Source organism: Esox lucius, chromosome 7 (genome assembly GCF_011004845.1).
Source record: "Esox lucius isolate fEsoLuc1 chromosome 7, fEsoLuc1.pri, whole genome shotgun sequence".
Lineage (NCBI taxonomy): Eukaryota > Metazoa > Chordata > Actinopteri > Esociformes > Esocidae > Esox > Esox lucius.
Window position 1 is genome coordinate 19,870,795 of NC_047575.1, and position 13,586 is coordinate 19,884,380.

The 13,586-nt window shown below is 47.0% G+C and overlaps 1 protein-coding gene across 7 annotated transcripts in view; it reads left to right on the forward strand.

Moving 5' to 3' along the window:
• The window catches only part of LOC105025996 (Down syndrome cell adhesion molecule-like protein 1 homolog), a 76,396-nt gene that overhangs the window by 26,296 nt on the left and 36,514 nt on the right, over positions 1 to 13,586 (forward strand). Inside the window, exon 1 of one of the 7 annotated variants that reach the window (XM_034293338.1) lies at positions 7,805 to 7,970. The exons of the other annotated variants lie outside the window; for them this stretch is intronic. The gene's annotated coding sequence lies outside the window, so the exon portion shown is untranslated. Of the gene's footprint in view, positions 1 to 7,804; positions 7,971 to 13,586 lie in introns of those variants that run through there. 7 annotated transcript variants of the gene reach the window in all.

Below are 13,586 nucleotides of genomic sequence, written 5' to 3' on the forward strand. Positions count from 1 at the left end.
TAATCTAAGTAAACAACTGAAATCACAGGCTGTTCCAACTTGCATGAACTTCGTCACGGCAACTCATAATGTGACTCAGTAGTGTGTATGGCCCCCACATGCCTGTATGCACTCCCAATAACATCTGGATATGATCCTGATTAGACAGTGCATGGTGTCCTGGGGGATCTCCTCCTGCCCTGGATCAAGGCATCACTAAGCTCCTTGACAGTCTGTGGTGCTACTTGGCAGCGTCGGATGCACCAATACATAACGTCCCAAAGGTTCTCAATTGGATTCAGGTCTGGGGAACGTAATGGGCAGTCAAGGGCATCAATGCCTTCATCATCCAGGAACTGCCTACACACTCTGGCCACATGAGGCTGGGCATTGTCCTGCACCAGAAGGAACCCAGGGCCCACTGCACCACCATAAGGTCTGACGATAGGTCTGAGGATTTCATCCCGGTACCTAACAGCAGTCAAAGTAACACGTGGAGGTCTATGCGACCCTCCAAGGATATGTCTCCCCAGACCATCACTGACCCTCCACCAAACCGGTCATGCTGGATGATGTTGCAGGCAGCATAACGTTCACCACGGTGTCTCCAGACTCTTTCACGTCTGTCACACCTGTTCAGTGTGAACATGTTCTCATCTGTGAAGAGAACAGGGCACCAATGGTGGACCTGCCAATTATTGTGTTGACTGACGAATGCCAGTCGGGTTACACGGTGCTGGGCTGTGAGCACAGGTCCCACTAGAGGATGTCGGGCACTCATGCCACCCTCATGGAGTCTGTTTCTTACAATTTGGTCAGAAACATGCCCACCAGTAGCCCACTGGATTTAATTTGTTGGCGCTCTGGTAGTGTTCTGCCTTGCACAAAGGAGCAGATACCGGTCCTGATGCTGGGTTGATGCCCTTCTATGACCCTGTTCAGCTCTCCTTGTGTAATGGCCTATCTCTTGGTATCTCTTCCATGCTCTTGAGACTGTACGGGGACACACAGCAAACCTTCTTGCAACGGCACGTATGGATGTGCTATCCTGGAGTAGTTGGACTGCCTGTGCAACCTGAATGGGCTGCAGGTACCGCTTCATGCTACCAGTAGTGACATTGACACTAGCAAACCGCAAAACTAGAGAAGAATCAGTCACGATGGATAAGGAGAGAGCTATTTTCTGTGGCCACCACCTGCAAAACCATTCCCTTTTGGGGGTTGTCTTGCTGTTGCCTCTCCTGTTCACCTGCTGTAACTTTCGTTTGCACCTAAACAGGTGACATTGATTCACAGTCACTTGTGCTTCCTAACTGGACCATCTGATATGCCTGAAGTTTAAATGACTCAGTGTTATTCTGAGATGATTGCGTGTTCCCTTAATTGTCTTGCAGTGTATGTTCTGATGTGTGATAATTTGGTAAAAATCCCCCAAATCAATTTGTCATTTGTTCAGGACATGGTTTTCAATATGGATGTCTTGAAATCCAGAATTTAAAATACTGTGAAGTACCGCAACCAGGTTGCCATTCACATATATGTCTCTGTTATGTGGTGTTTTCTTTGATATGTCTCGGGAACATTTATTGTAGTGTAAATAAGCCCTTAAAGACTGGGTTTATGTGTCCTTTATTTCAAATTGCAGGGAAAAAGCCTACAATCAATGTTAGATTGAAACAAAATAGGAATTTTCCAGAATTATGTTTCATCATTTTGTTCAATATGCCACTGTGAACACAGGACTCTTTAAGCGACTGAAATTCTTCAATTCCCAATCAAGAAATCAACTGGATTTTGTCTGTCCTATATGACCAGTTTTGTCTATGTCTCTCTTTATTTTTACTCCCTGTGACTTTCTGATGAACTTATAGAGCGATGGTGGGTTTAGAAGTGTGGGGAATTAAAGGGATTTGATGAGGGAGATCATTAAAGGAGGGGTGAGACAGGTGAGAGTAGAGGGGAGGAGCAGAGGAACAGTTGCTGAAGGCAGATGGGGAGCTGAATTATTATTATAAATACATATAATATAATGCTATTTACACCTAATGGATTTCAGCTTCTTCAATCAACCAGTTATTTAACCACTATACAGTGGATAAGTCATGTATGGGCGTGTCCTGGGAATGAGTTGCTCGCTGATGACATAACATAACACAGCCCTGAACACAGCCCTAAACACAGCTCATTATTCTACAGACAGATTCCATCTGGAGCTCAGTTTATAACATTGACCAAACCAGAGAGATACTGTGTGTTTGTGTGTTTGCGTTTGTCGCCTGGCCCACTTTCCTGTCCGACCAGGACAGCGGGGGTTTGGGGAGGGAGTGGGACTGACCTATTTACCCCGCCCCCCCACATCCCTCCCCCAGTCTCATGCCAACCGCTCCCTGCCCATGTCTCCAACTCCACATGACACACGGCAGCCTGTAAAACCCAGACAAGTGAGATGTTGGTGAGGAAGAGGAGAAAAGTGAGACAGACAGAAAAGGAGAGAGAGGGAGGTGTGTTTGAGAATAAAGAGAGACAGAGAGATCTTTGCATGCAGATTCTGTCCCCACAGAAACCTAATGAGTATGTCTGATGAATAGAGGCGGCCCCAGCAGATGGCTATGACCACATGATGGCTCAGAGAAGATGCCCGGCTCGGTGCCTCCACCTTGCCCACCTGGCACACCTAGACCACCAAGCCCACCTACCACACCTAGCCCACCTGGCACACCTAGACCACCAAGCCCACCTACCACACCTAGCCCACCTGGCACACCTGGCACACCTAGCCCACTTAGCCCACCTGGCACACCTAGCCCACCAAGCCCACCTGGCACACCCAGCCCACCTACCACACCTAGCCCACCTGGCACACCTAGCCCACCTACCACACCTAGCCCACCTGGCACACCTAGCCCACCTACCACACTTAGCCCACCTGGCACACCTAGCCCACCTACCACACCTAGCCCACCTGGCACACCTAGCCAACCTACCACACCTAGCACACCTGGCACACCTAGCCCACTTAGCCCACCTGGCACACCTTGCCCACCTACCACACCTAGACCACCTGGCACACCTAGCCCACCTGGCACACCTAGCCAACCTACCACACCAAGCCCACCTGGCACACCTAGCCAACCTACCACACCTAGCCCACCTGGCACACCTAGACCACTTACCACACCAAGCCCACCTGGCACACCAAGCACACCTATCACACCTAGCCCACCTGGCACACCTAGACCACCTACCACACCTAGCCCACCTGGCACACCTAGACCACCTACCACACCTAGCCCACCTGGCACACCTAGACCACCTACCACACCAAGCCCACCTGGCACACCTGGCACACCTGGCACACCTAGCCCACACATTATCTTCCTACTCCCCTGCAGCACCACTCCTCGCTGCAGAACAACGGGCCAATTGACCAGACAGTTGTCTACCGCAGAACGGGCCGACTGACTGGACTGTTGTCCACCGCAGAACAACGGGCCGACTGACTGGACTGTTGTCCACCGCAGAACAACGGGCCGACTGACTGGACTGTTGTCCACCGCAGAACAACGGGCCGACTGACTGGACTGTTGTCCACCGCAGAACAACGGGCCGACTGACTGGACTGTTGTCCACCGCAGAACAACGGGCCGACTGACCGGACTGTTGTCCACCGCAGAACAGGCCGACTGACCGGACTGTTGTCCACCGCAGAACGGGCCGACTGACTGGACTGTTGTCCACCGCAGAACGGGCCGACTGACTGGACTGTTGTCCACCGCATAGCTTTCACCAACATCTGGAGTTACAGAACCACCCAGAAATTGTAATACGTGTTTCATATTAACACTACCGTTCAAAAGTTTTGTGTCACTTAGAAATGTCCTTCTTTCCCATGATAATATACATTTGTTTCAATAGGAAATTTAGCAAAATGAATAGGGAATATAGTCAGTGAAAGGGTTAGGAAGAATGATTTTTATTTTAATTATAGTTGTGTCCTTCAAACTTTTCTTTTCTTAGAGTATCTTCCATTTAAAACAATTACTGCCTTGCAGACCTTTGGCATTCTAGTCGTCAATATATTGAGGTTATCTAAAGAGATTTCACCCCATGCTTCCAGAAGCACCTCCCACAAGTTACAATGACTCTTGCATCATAAGGTCAAGATGCTCCCACCACAGCTCAATAGGGTTGAGATCCAATGACTGTGCTGACCACTCCATTATAGACAGAATACCTGCTGACTGCTTCATCCCTAAATAGTTCCTACATAGTTTGGAGCTGCGCTTTGGGTCCTTGTCCTGTTGTAGAAGGAAATTGGCTCCAATCAAATGCCATCCATAGGGTATGGCATGGCGGTGCAAAATAGAGGGATAGACATCCTTACACTGTACAAAGCATCCCCAGACCATCGCATTGCCTCCATCATGCTTGACAGATGCTCCAGGATCTTTTGGTCTGTGTCTCACAAATGTTCTTTGTGATCCAAATACCTTCAACTTAGGTTTGTCTATCCGTAACACTTTTTCCCAATCTTCCTCGGTTCAGTGTCTGTGTTCTTTAGCCCATCTTAATCTTTTCTTTTTAGTGTCCAGTCTGAGATATGTCTTTTTCTTTGCAACTCTGTCTGGATGGCCAGAATCCCGGAATGGCCTCTTCATTGTTGAGGTTGAGACTGGTGTTTTGAGGGTACTATTTAATGAAGCTGCCAGTTGAGGACCTGTGAGGTTTCTGGTTTTCACTAGACTGTCTAATGTATTGGTCCTCTTGCTCAGTTGTGCACCAGGGCCTCCCACTCCTCTCTCTATACTTACCAGTTGCACTGTTCAGTGAAGGGAGTAGTACACAGTGTTGTACAATCTCTTCAGTCTCTTGGTAATTTCTTGTGTGGAATATATAATATAATGGTGACCAGCTAAGTAGAGGACCTGATCTGTCCTGTTGTGCTGATATGCAGTTTTCCCTGCCCTCTGGCCTGGTTGGCCTAATTGATGTGAACAGGCTCTGGGTCACTTACAGGCTACATTACAGATCGATCCCAAGTCTGACTCACCCCTGGGACCCTGCTGGGAGACAGCCTGGTCGCCCCCTCTCCGGTCCCACTGGGGCTTTTGCAGTTCTGCAGACAATTAAGAAGACATGAGGCAGCTACCCTTAACCTGCCCCACTGCCCTCTCACACTCATACAGTATCTCCTCCGACTATCATTAACACGGTCACTCCTGCCCTGTTAGCTTCTCAGTCCCGCACTCACGGCAGCTTCTTTCACTGGCAGTAGTTAGCGCCCCACTAGGGCATATGTCTTCACCATGTTCCCCAGATTCAGAGGAATACTGGCTTAGAGGGCCAACCAAGAAGAGGGGGAGAAAGAGAGCAGAGCCCTGGTGTGACAGGCCGTCTCTTTGGAAATCTGTGTAGGTGCACTCAAAGCCGGAATACATGACTGATTCCATTTGTCTGAGACTGCGCTGGATCGTGTAAACATTGGTCTGACACACACACAATCACTTCCACAATGTGGTAACCCACTTAACCCCCCTCATCTCTCTGTCTTAAACACGTGTCCGCACACAGCGGCACCCCCCCCCCACCACCCCTCACACATACACATACACCTAACACAATAAAGCCATTTTCAGACTTTTTTGTCAAGTTGCTGAGAGTACCTGAACATGAAGATCTAATTAAACATTAATGTAGGAACCATTAATGCTGTGTTCAGAGCTGCAGTGTGTGAAGACTGTAGGTCAGAATGTTGTTGTGTTGTGGTTCTAGTTCAAAGTTGAACTCTATTGTGGTTCTAATTCAAAGCTGAATTCTCTTGAGGTTCTAATGCTGAGTCGGGTTGGGGTTGTAGTTACAAGCTGAGCAGTGTTGTGGTTCTTGTTCAAAGCTGAAGTGTGTTGTGGTTCTAGTTCAGATGTGAGGAATGTTATGGTTTTAGGTAAGAGCAGAGTTGTGTTGTGGTTCAATTTCAGAGCTGAACTGTGTTGTGGTTCTATTTCAGAGCTGAGCGGTGTTGCAGTTCTATTTCAGAGCTGAGCTGTGTTGCAGTTCTAGTTCAGAGCTGAGTTGTGTTGTGGTTCTAGTTCAGAGCTGTGCTGTGTTGTGGTTCTATTACAGAGCTGAACTGTGTTGTGGTTCTTTTTCAGAGCTGAGCTGTGTTGGGGTTCTAGCTCAGAGCTGAGTTGTGTTGTGGTTCTAGTTCAGAGCTGAACTGTGTTGTGATTCTAGTTCAGAGGTGAGATGTGTTGTGGTTCTATTTCAGACCTGAGTTGTGTTGTGGTTCTAGTTCAGAGCTGAGCTGTGTTGTGTTGTGGTTCTAGTTCAGAGCTGAACTGTGTTGTGGATCTTTTTCAAAGCTGAGCTTCGTTGCGGTTCTAGTTCAGAGCGGAGTTGTGTTGTGGGTCTAGTTCAGAACAGAGGGACAAGAATGCATGTTGGACATCAGAGGGCCTGTGGAATGAAAACTCATCCAGTGTCACCAACAGGCAGCAGGCCACATGCCACCCTTTTTCTTTTTTCCCAACCAACCACTATCACCCTTCCCTCTTTGCCCCTCCCTCTCTTCCCCCTCCCTCTCCCCCTCTTCCTCGTCCCCCTCCCTCTCCCCCTCTTCCTCATCCCCCTCCCTCTCCCCCTCTTCCTCGTCCCCCTCCTAGGCTGCCATCCATACAGCACATGGCGGGGCCATGGGGGGTAACATCAGAGATAATGGTCAAATCAGCCAACCAACCATGCCAACATCACACACACCACGATAACTTTGGAATGTCCCAAACTACATTACTGAACCTCCAGAACATCTTTACATGAGCTGTGTGGGCTAGCCGTCAGACGGCTGGTGAATGACATGTTCTCCCCTGTGTGTGTGGAAGGTAGGTGAGAGTGGAGGAGGATGTGGTGGGGGGCCGAAACAGATGGGGTACTGGCAGCCATGTTTTACTCAATCACACAGAGTCTATGCATGTGGGCGGGTGTGCTATCTGGCGTGAATAAGCGTGTGTGTGTGTGTGCACGTGCGAGGGGCACAATAAGGGTAATTATCTCTGCTTGAGAGGTCCAGGGAGAGGGAGAGCAGGGGCGGAGTTAGACAATGCCCCGACCACAGCCTTTTGTGTGTTTAGAGTAGAGGGCTGACAAGTGTCAGCTATTATTGACTATTTACCCACTACATTCACACACACACACACACACACACATCCTTTATGTCTCTCGCTTTCTCAGTGTCCCCAGACCACTCTCCCTCTCCTTGTCTCCCTCTTCCTCTCCTTGTCTTCCTCTCCCTCTCCTTGTCTCCCTCTCCCTGTCTCCCTCTCCCTCTCCTTGTCTCCCTCTCCCTCTTCCTCTCCTTGTCTCCCTCTCCCTCTCCTTGTCTTCCTCTCCTTGTCTCCCTCTCCTTGTCTCCCTCTCCCTCTCCTTGTCTTCCTCTCCCTCTCCTTGTCTCCCTCTCCTTGTCTCCCTCTCCTTGTCTCCCTCTTCCTCTCCTTGTCTCCCTCTCCCTCTCCTTGTCTCCATCTCCCTCTCCTTGTCTTCCTCTCCTTGTCTCCCTCTCCTTGTCTCCCTCTCCCTCACCTTGTCTCCCTCTCCTTGTCTCCTTCTCCCTCTCCTTGTCTTCCTCTCCCTCTCCTTGTCTCCCTCTCCTTGTCTCCCTCTCCCTCTCCTTGTCTCCCTCTCCTTGTCTCCCTCTCCCTCTCCTTGTCTCCCTCTCCTTGTCTCCCTCTCCCTGTCTTCCTCTCCCTCTCCTTGTCTCCCTCTCCCTCTCCTTGTCTCCCTCTCCCTCTCCTTGTCTCCCTCTCCCTCTCCTTGTCTCCCTCTCCCAGTGTTGGTCTTCCTGCTGTTAGTAATGTGTTTGCTCCAGTGGTGTATCATTGTCAGTCAGTGTAACAGGAAGAGATGGTGGAGGCCCTGAAAGCACATCACTCTGACAGATAGCTGGCCCACTGTCCTAGCCTCCAACCCTGGCTGCCGTCCGCTAACACAGGAACCACTGCGTGAGTGTGTTACAGCAGACATCCTAAACTGTACCTAGAGGCGCACCTCTTCCCACCTCTAATAGTCCATTTATAACACTGTTGTTTTCAGGCCTGGTGCTCTACACAGGGACAGGACATGAGTCTATAGGTCCAGACTCCAGCCAGGAGAGATAAAGAATTACTATGTACAATTCTGGTGGTAGGGTTTCTGAGGGTTAGGAATCAAGTGGTGAAGGAATAGGATTTGGTTAATTTCTTCTTTCTCCCCTGGTCCTGACCTCTTTTGTTTTGGTTATTGCTAAAGAGGGATTAACCCGGGGAGATTACAGAAGGCTCTGCTAAGAAATCATTTTGGAGGACCCTCATTGTTTTCCTCACTTTCTCTACTTCTTAAACACGCTTCTACTCCTTTTCTTTTTTTTTATTTAATCCTCTCCTGTCTGATTTGTGACTCTTGTTCAGGGACTAGACAAATAGTCCACATTTACAACATCACACTTACTACAATACATGTAAAATAGAAATACTCTGTGGAACATTTCGTTTTAATAGATCCCATTTGATATTGCAATGAGACAGGGAAGGACACCAGTGAAAACAAGACAGGGCCCTGGTGAAGACAGGACCCTGGTGAAAAAAAGAAAGGGCCCTTGGTGAAAACAAGACAGGGCCCTGGTGAAAACGACAGGGCCCTGGTTAAAACAAGACAGGACCCTGGTGAAAACAAGACAGGGCCCTAGTGAAAACAAGACAGGGCCCTGGTGAACACAAGACAGGGCCCTGGTGAAAACAAAACAGGACCCTGGTGAAAACAAGACAGGATCCTGGTGAAAACAAGACAGGGCCCTGGTGAAAACAAGACAGGACCCTGGTGAAAACAAGACAGGGCCCTGGTGAAAACAAGACAGGACCCTGGTGAAAACAAGACAGGACCCTAGTGAAAACAAGACAGGATCCTGGTGAAAACAAGACAGGATCCTGGTGAAAACAAGACAGGATCCTGGTGAAAACAAGACAGGGTCCTGGTGAAACGAGGCATGACCATAGACCCCGTTGACCAGGGATCATCACAGACATCATTGAAGATCAATCTAGATCACTGGTGGTCAGCCAAGTGCCATGTTCCTACAAGACCAGTCAATCAGGAGGATTGATTTCCCTGTCCAGGCAGTCTATTAGCTGTTGAAAGCCACCGAGACCATGTCAACATGGCAGCTATCTGATTGATGTGAGTGGGGGAGGGCACTGCGAGATGAGGACAGAGGACACTTAGATGACAGATCACACAGGGCGAGGGGAAGGGACAGAAAGTGACGTAGCGTGTGTGTGTGTGTGTATGTGTGTGTGTAGTTATGGGTCGGTGTGAACACTATATTGATTTGTGGTTTGTGTGTGTATTTGGTTGTTTGCCTGTGGTTTGTAAAGTGTGTGTGCGTGAATGCATGTGTGTCTGTGTGTGTGAATAATTGAAGGTTTCTGAGGTGTGTGTGTGGGTTCACGTTAACCCCGAACCACAGACAAGTCAATAATTAAGGCTGAAAAAAGGGGAGTGCCTCTCAGTGTATTCACAACACTTATTAACACAGTCTTTAGTACTGTGTACTCAACACTTATCAACACAGTATACTCAACACTTATTAACACAGTCTACTCAACACTTATTAACACAGTCTTTAGTACTGTGTACTCAACACTTATCAACACAGTATACTCAACACTTATTAACACAGTCGGTAGTACTGACTACTCAACACTTATTAACACAGTCTACTCAACACTTATTAACACAGTCTGTAGTACAGACTACTCAAACCTTATTAACACAGTCTGTAGTACTGATTCCTCAACCATTATTAACACAGTCTACACAACACATGTTAACACAGTCTGTAGCGTTGTCTACTCAACAGTATACTCAACACTGTTATTAATGCATCCTGTTCAGTTGTCTACTCAACACCGTAATTTACAGTCTACTCAACACTGTTGTTACATAGTTTGTAGCGTTGTTCCCTGTTGAGTGAACTGCGTGTGTGAGTGTATTTGTGTGTGAGTGTCTGTATGTTTTTTTGTTTCTGTGTGCATACTGTATATGTTGCCCGTGTATTTCGTGCGCACTGTATGTGTGTGTTTTTGTGTGGGACACATTGAGATACAGGTAGGAAAAACAAATGAAGACAAGAAGAAAGAGAGACTTAGAAAGAGATAGAGAGGGAGAAAGAGAGAGGTGAAGAGAGGTGAAGAGAGGTAAAGAGAGGCAGCGATGTACAGAGAGCTGTCCCTCATGGCTGTATGGTGACACTCCTCTGCCACCAGTCCTCTGATAGAGAGGGACCAGTCAACTCACTGAGTGCAGCTAATGTAGCCCACTGCCCCAGGCCATGGGTTACAACATGGGCGGAGTACAACACACACTGACACACACACACTGACACACACCGTGTGTCCATCTCTCCTTCTCTTCGTAAACAAGGAGGAGGGGCTGTCCTCTGACTGCAGGATGTGTTTACTACTGTTGACCATGTATTCACAGGCACTTTCCCTGTCAGAGTCTGTCAACTGCTGTTTCTCATATTTGGGTATACATTGGAGAGAGACAGATGTGTGTGTGTTTGTGCACTCTCCCGGCACACTCTCCCAGCACACTTTCCTGGCACACTCTCCCGGCACACTCTCCCAGCACACTTTCCCGGCACACTCTCCCGGCACACTCTCCCAGCACATTCTCCCGGCACATTCTCCCGGAACACTCTCCCGGCACACTCTCCCTGCACACTCTCCCGGAACACTCTCCCGGGAAACTCTCCCGGAACACTCTCTCCATTGTCCTGAACCTCCTTGACTGACAAGGCTTAACTTGTTGGTGGCGAGGTGAGTAGAGGACTGCAACGCCTCAGTTTTAAATGAAAATTATCCCAGTATGCTCTGCTTCAGATTGATCATTTAGAATTGTTTTATTATCCTTTTCAGTGTGCACATTGACTGATGAATTCATTTCAGCTACACAAACATCAAACACATGTATGTACAGTAATCTTCTTGTCAAACCTTATGCAGGATTCCAATATGATTCATCCGTTCCTAAGCAGGCCAGTGGCTTGCGGGTGGCGTTGCAAAATTAAAGTTCCCAGGACTTCCAGAGATCTCTGCAGAGGCAGTGATTTCTGTTTTGAAAGCGAGGGAATGTTCAAAAAGTACAGCAAACACACTGAGGCCACTGTACTATCCAAAGCATGAATTCTGCATAAGACTATTTGAAGTACTGTATTAAGAATTGAACATTTTAACAATTGTCTAGGACTTAAAATTATTGAAAATGAAATTAATATAATAACCATATCTTTCATTAACAAGTGATGGGTGATAACTCTGGACAGGGGTGTAGATTTAGGGGGGATGGGGAGTCATGATACCCCAATATTACAAACTGGTCAGTGTGAGCCCCCTGAAAAAGAATGAAAATCCTGGGATACTTGGAAATTATATTGCAGGTGTGGCTTAGTATGTTACACAATTCCTTTAAGCATATGGACCCGTTTGAGTTGTATCAACTGAAAATATTTGTCCGCACTTTCTCAATAATAAAGGAGTATGCAATAAAAATGTATATGTTTAACTAGCCCAAAACCTGTATGTTCTGCAAACTTTTATGAACTTAAATATTAAGACAAGTGATGGCCTAACCTTTTTTAGTTCTATGAACACATTGAGGTTTACAGTTTCTCTCCAGGGACTCACATTAGTCCTACCACCCTGGATGTCACCACGCCTCATGAATTATGGAGCCTTTTTCTTCCCCTCTCTTCCTGTGATGCATATGGATTCACCATATCCATGGGTTACCAGGGCTAATCCTCCACATCCACAGAGATAGAGAAAACACCCCTATCAGGTTCTCATTATAGCATCTTTGAGCAGGTGAATCAGAGACGTGATTATAGCAAGCTCCATTTTGTATTGCTCCATTTCCTTCTTCCCCTTGGTTGACAGGGTCACGGGATGGATCAGCCAATGAAGTTGGGAATCCCTATTACACCATTTTTTTCACTAAAACAATGAACTATATACACCAAACCATATTGCTAAATTCCAGAAAGAAAACCATTTCCCCCAACCCATAAGCACTATTCACCTGTTTTCACAAATCTCTGCTAAACTCTGCTATGTAATCTTTGTAAAACTCTGCTATTCAATAACAAAACCCAAATCATCACACAATTCTAACACTCTCCAAAAACAGTTGTCGAGGTGTAAACGCTAACAAGCATAATTAGTCAGCAATCAGTCAGGATGTTGGCATGAATAAAAAGGGCAACAGGTAAACTCACCTGTGTTTTGGAACAGTGGATAACAACACCTGACAGAGAGGTAGAGGAAGAGCAAGAAAAAGAGGATGTGGATGAGGAAGAACAATGATTTCTAATCAGATTTGTGACACTGTCCTAGACCATGTTCTTTTCTATGGTATAACGATGAGCTTAGTGGGACTACAGACAAACCTGAGACATTTCTTTGTTGCATCAATTGTATGGAAAATAAAATAGGTTACTAAATATAAACTTACTTTAACCCGTGTAAAACATTTTGACCTCTTCTCGTGTTGGGCAATATTTTTAGGAAAATTACAGTGCAAAACCCCCCACCAATATGAACAATTATGGTATGTGTATTTTCTGTACACAACGTTCTCTTAAGACATAATTTACAGTCTACAGTGTCATATAAAGTGTGAAATTTACAGAAGGAATTCTAGAACAGATTATGGTGATTGGTTCATAAATACCTTTTTATAACAGTGTTTTCAACTCCTCTCACCTGAATGCAGTGGGTATTGAGTAATGGCATTGTATTAAAGGCATTTGTCTGATTTTTGAGGGCAAAGTTTCATTTAAATGGCAGATTCTATGTTTTTGTGTAATGTTTAGTTTTGTGTGGGGTCACTGTCCCCTCCCCCAGTACACTGGGTAAATTGGGACAGAGCAGCCAATGGAGCAGAAGAGACGCACTTCCATTGTAGTGGAAAGAACTGGACTGTGCCCATCTGTCTGTCCCTCTGCCTTCATCTGTCTGTCTCTCTGCCTCTGTCTGTCTGTCCCTCTGCCCTTCGTCTGTCTGTCTCTCTGCCTCTGTCTGTCTGTCTCTCTGCCTCTGTCTGTCTGTCTGTCTGTCCCTCTGCCTTCATCTGTCTGTCTCTCTGCCTTTGTCTGTCTGTCCCTCTGCCTTCGTCTGTCTGTCTCTCTGCCGCTGTCTGTCTGTCTGTCCCTCTGTCTATATCTGTCTGTCCCTCTGCCCTTTTTTTTTACCCCCTCAACTGTCCTCATTGTCAACATTAGTAGGGTTATAGAAACAAGACTAAGGGATTTGTATGGAGGTCATAGTCTCATGAACAAACAGAGCAGGTTAGAGGACAAGATAAGAGAAGAAAGTTGAAGAGAGGAGAAGAGAGGAGAAGAATGGGGAAGAAGAGAGGGGAGGAGAAGAGATGATTGAGAGATGAGGTAAGCAGTTAGGATTAGTTGTGGAGAGGAGAGCAGTTACAACGGGACGGTGAAGCGTGGCTTTTTAATGAAAATATGACAAACCTTGTGTGTCTCTCTCTTTCAATTTCCAACCCCCAGTCCTTACCATGGTGTG